The 6,503-nt window shown below is 39.7% G+C and overlaps 1 pseudogene; it reads left to right on the forward strand.

Annotated features, from left to right (window-relative positions):
• Positions 1-1,439: 1,439 nt before the first annotated feature.
• On the forward strand, positions 1,440-1,539 carry LOC127077195 (uncharacterized; annotated as a pseudogene).
• The last annotated feature ends 4,964 nt before the right edge of the window (positions 1,540-6,503 follow it).

Here is a 6,503-nt window from a genome sequence, read left to right on the forward strand (position 1 = left end):
TGCGTACGGGAACGTTTTCAAGGATTCCTACAGGATATTTGATGGAACGATCTGCTAGTTGTACAGACATCTTGGTCGGTCTTAATTCTCCCATTTCCAGTCTCTTACATATGGATAAAGGCATAACGCTAATTCCGGCTCCTAAATCGCATAAGGCTTTGTCGATGACAAATTTTCCTATGTGACAGGGTATAGAGAAGCTACCTGGATCCTTGAGTTTAGGGGGCATGTTTTGGATTATAGCGCTACATTCGGCAGGGAGTGTAACGGTTTCACTATCCTCAAGTTTCCTTTTATTAGAAAGAATTTCTTTTAAGAATTTAGCATATGAGGGCATCTGCGTAATAGCTTCGGTAAATGGAATTGTAACGTTTAATTGCTTAAGGAGATCAACAAATTTTCTGAATTGGCCTACATCTTTGGTTTTAACAAGCCTTTGAGGGTAAGGTATAGGTGGTTTGTAAGGTGGTGGAGGTACATAAGGTTCCTTCTTTTCTAGGGTATCCTTATTACTCTCTTCCTTTTCCTTAGGTTCACTTTCCTCAGTAGATTTCTTAGGGTTTTGGTTTTCTATCCTTGGATCAGACGGTCCTTCCACTTCCGTTCCACTTCTTAATATAATTGCATGAGCTTGGCTTCTCGGATTAGGTTGGGGCTGTCCAGGGAATGTACCGGTTGGTGCAGCAGTAGGTGCTTGTTGTTGAGCTACTTGAGATATTTGGGTTTCTAACATTTTGTTATGGGTAGCCAAGGCATCTACTTTGCTTGCTAGTTGTTTAAGTTGTTCGCCAGTGTGTATGTTCTGGTTTAAGAAATCTTTATTGGTTTGTTGTTGGGAAGCTATAAAGTTTTCCATCATGATTTCCAAGTTGGATTTTCTAGGGGTATTATTGTTAGGATTTGGTTTCTGATATCCCGGAGGTATAGATGGGGTTTGATTCGGAGACTGTCCAGGTGCGTATAAAGCATTATTACTCTTATATGAAAAGTTTGGATGATTCTTCCAATTTGGGTTATAGGTATTCGAATAGGGGCTTCCTTGAGCATAGTTTACTTGCTCTGTTTGGATTCCAGTCAAGAGTTGACATTCCGCAGGAGTGTGGCCTTGGATTCCACAGACCTCGCAATTCTGAGTTATAGCAACCACGGCGGTTGGTGGTGATACGTTTAAACTTTCAATTTTCTGGACCAAAGCATCCACTTTTGCATTGACGTGATCAAGGTTACTTATCTCGTACATGCCAGTTTTCGGTTGAGGTTTTTCCACTGTTGTTCGTTCGGTTCCCCACTGATAGTGGTTTTGGGCCATGCTCTCGATAAGCTGGTAAGCATCAGCATAAGGTTTGTTCATTAGTGCACCACCTGCAGCGGCGTCTATTGTTAACCTTGTATTGTATAAGAGACCATTATAAAATGTGTGAATTACTAACCAGTCTTCCAAACCATGGTGTGGGCAAAGTCTCATCATGTCTTTGTATCTTTCCCATGCTTCGAAAAGAGACTCGTTGTCTTTCTGTTTAAATCCGTTTATCTGGGCTCTTAACATAGCTGTTTTGCTTGGCGGAAAATATCGGGCAAGAAAAACTTTCTTCAACTCGTTCCATGTGGTGACTGAGTTGGAAGGAAGAGATTGAAGCCATCTTCTAGCGCTATCTCTTAATGAGAAAGGAAAAAGACGAAGTCGAATTGCCTCTGAAGTGACACCATTAGCTTTAACAGTATCAGCATATTGAACAAGTACGGATAAATGAAGGTTTGGATCTTCGGTAAGATTTCCAGAGAATTGGTTCTGTTGCACAGCCTGCAACAGTGAAGGTTTAAGTTCAAAGTTGTTTGCTTCGATTGCGGGCGGAGCAATACTTGAATGCGGTTCATCTTGCGATGGAGCGGCGTAATCTCTAAGAGCACGAGCTGGTTCTGCCATCTCGGTTAAAGAAGGAAAAATGTTTTTGATATCAGGAAGGTTTATAGGAGGGAGATTGTTTTCAGCACGATATTCCCGAATTCGTCGTAAGACTCGGAGATATAGTTCGATATCGTTGATTCGTAAATAGAGCGGTTCGCCTTGAGAGCGAGTGCGTGGCATACAAATCAACGAAAGAAAGAATAGAAGGAAAAAGAAACCTTAGTCTCTACAGCGTAACGGAAGAGTTACGATATCGATTGAATAACAGTCCCCGGCAACGGCGCCAAAAACTTGATCGCTCGACTGTGTGAGTCGAGAATGGGATACAAACTGCAAGTGCACAGTTCTATCGCGTAGTTTTAAAAGATATCGATCCCACAGGGACTTATGAATCGATGTACCGTTATCTAAGGTTACTACGTAAATCTAAGGTGAAAATGTTTGATTGTTTGGGGAAGGGAGCTAAGAGCTAAACTAATATCTAGATTAAATATCAATAAAACGGATATCGGTATGTAGTTCGTCAAAACTAGGGAATCAATTCCTTGTCGGTCTCTCGGTTTTAAAATAAATCGTTTCGACTAACTTTATTGGTTAAAGGTTTTATCTCAAACTCTCGCTCTGTTGAAGAAACCATGATCTTATGTTAATGTTGCTGTCACTTATAATTAAGTCAAAAATCATATTTTGAAAACAATAAAGTTGCAGAAACTCTTTTTAAGAAAATACTGACCGTTTTAAACACCCTTATCTCAAACTTTCGCTCTGTTGACTTAGGTTATACAATTAAATCTAAATGCTTAACTCTCGTCCTCACATTCAATCTTTAAAAATACTTTTTGGAAAAAAGTCAGAATTTAATTAATTCTAAAACTTGCTCTCGCCCTGAGATAGATTTAATGACTAACTTACACTGTCCAGTTAAAACCTCAAACTCTCGCTCTGTTGGTTTCAACTTCTTTATGTCTTTTACTTTTGTAAAAAATCTTGTTATTAAACCTGTAAGTTAAGACCATAAAAAGATTGATTCTAATTTTAAGTTTGAATAGACCGACTTAGTTTTGATCCCTCTTTCTGCTTACTTTACATACCGATACCTAGGCAAATTAGCCAGACATGCTAAATAAATAAGAATCTATATCATGCATAAACAGACTCATTCCAGGCATGCAATGTAAATAAACAGTAGAATAAAGCATAAAAATTAAATACCAATTAAAGAACCTGAATGCGTAATACAATGGTCTTGAACACTCCACCACAAGCCGGTAGGATTTGTTCTTCGATTCTTCAATTAAACAGTAATTTAAATCAAGGAAATAAAAAAAACTCGAAAATAACGTAAGGTTAAATCCGGTATAAAGTTGCCCAGTAGTTTCCGGTGTAGAAACTACTACGCGAAAAATATCTAAAAGCTAAGAACGGGGAAAATAAATTGCAAGGGAAAAAGAAAACAAAGCTTGCAAAATAAAATAAATAAAGTGAACGATGCTGGAAAGGAAGAAAAATAGGCAAAGGCGTGAAAAAATAAATTTGGCAGAGCTTCCGCAAGACTGAGCGTGCAAAAACTGTGTGTCTGGAAGTTCCCAATTTGCTGCTATTTATAAGCTGCTGGTGTAACCACTTTTCAAGGGTTTCCGCGTGCATGGTAGTAGGCTTCCGAGGGTTAAGCGTAAGTGGAAGTGGGCTTCAACGTGGTCAGTTGAGTTCCTTGCGCCAAAAATATAGAGGACTGGTGTGACGTTCGTCACACCATGTGTGACGTCCGTCACAAGGCTGCTTCGCGTGACGCTCGTCACGCGTCCTGTGACGTCCGTCACAGGCACAACATTGGTGACTTGTGCGCTTTGGGCTGGGCTTTGGCCTTTGGTTCCTTTTCTCTCCTTTTTGTTGCTTTTTACCCCTCCTTTTCTTCCCTTTTTCACTTTTGCTTCAAAATGGGTACCTGATATAAATAGAAAAGAAATACTGCATAATATCTGATAAAATGGGATAAATTAGCGTAAATGATAAAATAATTTAATTGAATTAAGTCTTAAAAAGCGATATAATTTCGTGTTATCAGTGCCCCGAATGACTTTACAAAAATGGTAAATATGGGGATGAGGCTAGAAGAAGGAGTCTGTGAAGGACGTCTGTCTAAAGAAGAAGTATCATCTAGCAAGAAATATGGGGGTAGTTTATCCAAGAGGAATGAGGGAGAAACTAATTCAGTAACTGTGGGGAGGCAGAGGAGACGTCATGTTAGAAAGAGTTCTCAACCTCGTTAACATTAACATAAAGTTTCATTAGTAATTCATGTATTTTCCAATAATTCCAACAATCAATCAGTTATGATTCAGCAACAACAACGTCAACAATAACCACAACAAAGAACCAACTACAACAACAACACCAATAACCATCAAAGTTTTGAGAGGAAGAAGGTCTCATTTGACCCAATTCCCATGTCATATGCAAAATTATATCCATCATTGGTTCTCAAGAACCTCATTCAACCCATAAATCCTCCACAAATTCCCGAGCCACTTCCATGGTCGTTCAAACCTGAACTTCACTGTGCTTTTCACCAGGGAGCCCCTGGCCACGATATCGAGAACTGATATTCGTTGAAGTATGAAGTACAAAAGCTTGTGAAGAGTGGGATGGTATCCTTTGAAGACCGAGCGCCTAATTTGAAAGCTAATTCGTTGCGTACTCATGGTAATGCTTCAGTCAATATGGTAGAGGGTTGTCCTGGTGAGTACAAGGTTTATGATGCTCGCCATATCAGACAATATTTGGTGGCAATTCATAAAGATATTTGTTTGGTCAGTCACTGTGAGCATGACCATGATGGTTGTGTCATATGCAGTATGAACCCTCGTGGATATGTTATTGTCAAGAGGGATATTCAGAGGTTGATGGATGAAGGACTTATTCAGATTTGTCAGTCAAGAGATATAAATGATGTGAATGTAATTGTGTATGTGTTCAAGACCCCTGAGCGAGTAATTATCCAGTTTGGTAGTAGCAACAACAACAATGTCAATAGATTGGTATCACCGTTAGTTATACGGTTAGCGGGACCTGTTCCGTATGCATCTGATAAAGCTGTGTCATATCAATACAACGCCATAATGGTTGAGAATGGTCAAGAGGTTCCTCTACCAATAGAAGATTTTGTGGTAAATATTGCTGATATTGCGAAGGTGACCTGTAGCGGTCGTGTGTTTGGTCCAGTCTTTTCAAAATAAATAAAATATGTTTCCGCAAGTAAGAAGGCAGAGATTCCAGTAGCGAAACCGATTAGTGCTCCAATGTGTCAGTCTGGTGAATCCAGCAAACTGAAGGCTAGTGATGATGATGAGGTGTTAAAATTGATAAAAAGAAGTGAGTTTAATGTGGTGGAGTAGTTGCTCCAAAGCCCGTCAAAGATCTTCGTGTTGTCATTGTTGATGAATTCTGAGGCACATATGATGGCATTATAGAAAGTGCTCGAACATGCTTATGTTAAACATGATGTGACTGTGGATCAGTTTGACCATATTGTTGCCAATATTACTTCTTGCAATAATTTGAGCCTTTATGATGAAGAGCTTCATGAGGAAGGCATAAATCACAATTTGGCGTTGCATATTTTGATGAATTTTAAGGAGGACGCTTTGTCCAATGTGCTGGTTAACACTGGGTCATCATTGAATATGCTTCTGAAGTCAACTTTGTAAAGACTTTCTTACCAAGGCGCCCCAATGAGGTACATTGGCGTGATTGTTAAGGCGTTTGATGTTTCTCGTAAAACCGTCATTGATGAAGTGGACCTTCCATTGAAGATAGGTCCGAGTGATTTCCAAATTACCTTCCAGGTAATGGATACCCATCTGGCCTACAGTTGTCTATTGGGAAGGCCATGGATTCATGAAGCAGGAGCAGTAATGTCTACTCTACACCAAAAGCTAAAATTTGTGAAGAACGACAAGCTTGTCGTTGTTGGTGGAGAGAAGGCACTATTGGTAATCCATTTATCATCCTTTTCTTATGTTGAAGCTAAGGAGGAGGTTGGAACGCCATTCCAAGCCTTGTCTATGGATGAGGAGAAGAAAACTAGTGCACCCATGTCTTCTTTAAAGGATGCACAAAAGGCTATTGAGGCTGGCAACATTGTTTAGTGGGGTCATATGTTAGAGATTGTTGAGAACAAGAATAGGGCTGGATTGGGATTTCAACCAGGGTCGTTCAATGTCAAAACTGAATATGTGCAACCAAGTTTCCGCAGTGGACGGTTCATTCATGGGGGTGATCAACACTTAGCTACTGTGATTGGGGATGATGACGATGAAGACGAAGCTTGGGCCCACTTTGTGACACATGGCCAGACTTGCAACAATTGGGTTGCTGTTGATGTTCCTACTATTATCCATCGCTCTAAGTAATTTTGTATCTTGAGCCGAATTTTGTCACAACCTAGAATGATTTGAAGAAAGTATTCCTATAGATATACTTTCCTGCCTCCATAGTTGCATCGATCATAAAGGAAATATGTGGTATTAGACAAGACAATGAATCATTGGTTGAGTATTAGGAGAGATTCAAACAGTTAGTGTCTAGTTGCCCACAA

The sequence above is a fragment of the Lathyrus oleraceus genome, chromosome 4 (assembly GCF_024323335.1).
Source record: "Lathyrus oleraceus cultivar Zhongwan6 chromosome 4, CAAS_Psat_ZW6_1.0, whole genome shotgun sequence".
NCBI classification, from domain to species: domain Eukaryota; kingdom Viridiplantae; phylum Streptophyta; class Magnoliopsida; order Fabales; family Fabaceae; genus Lathyrus; species Lathyrus oleraceus.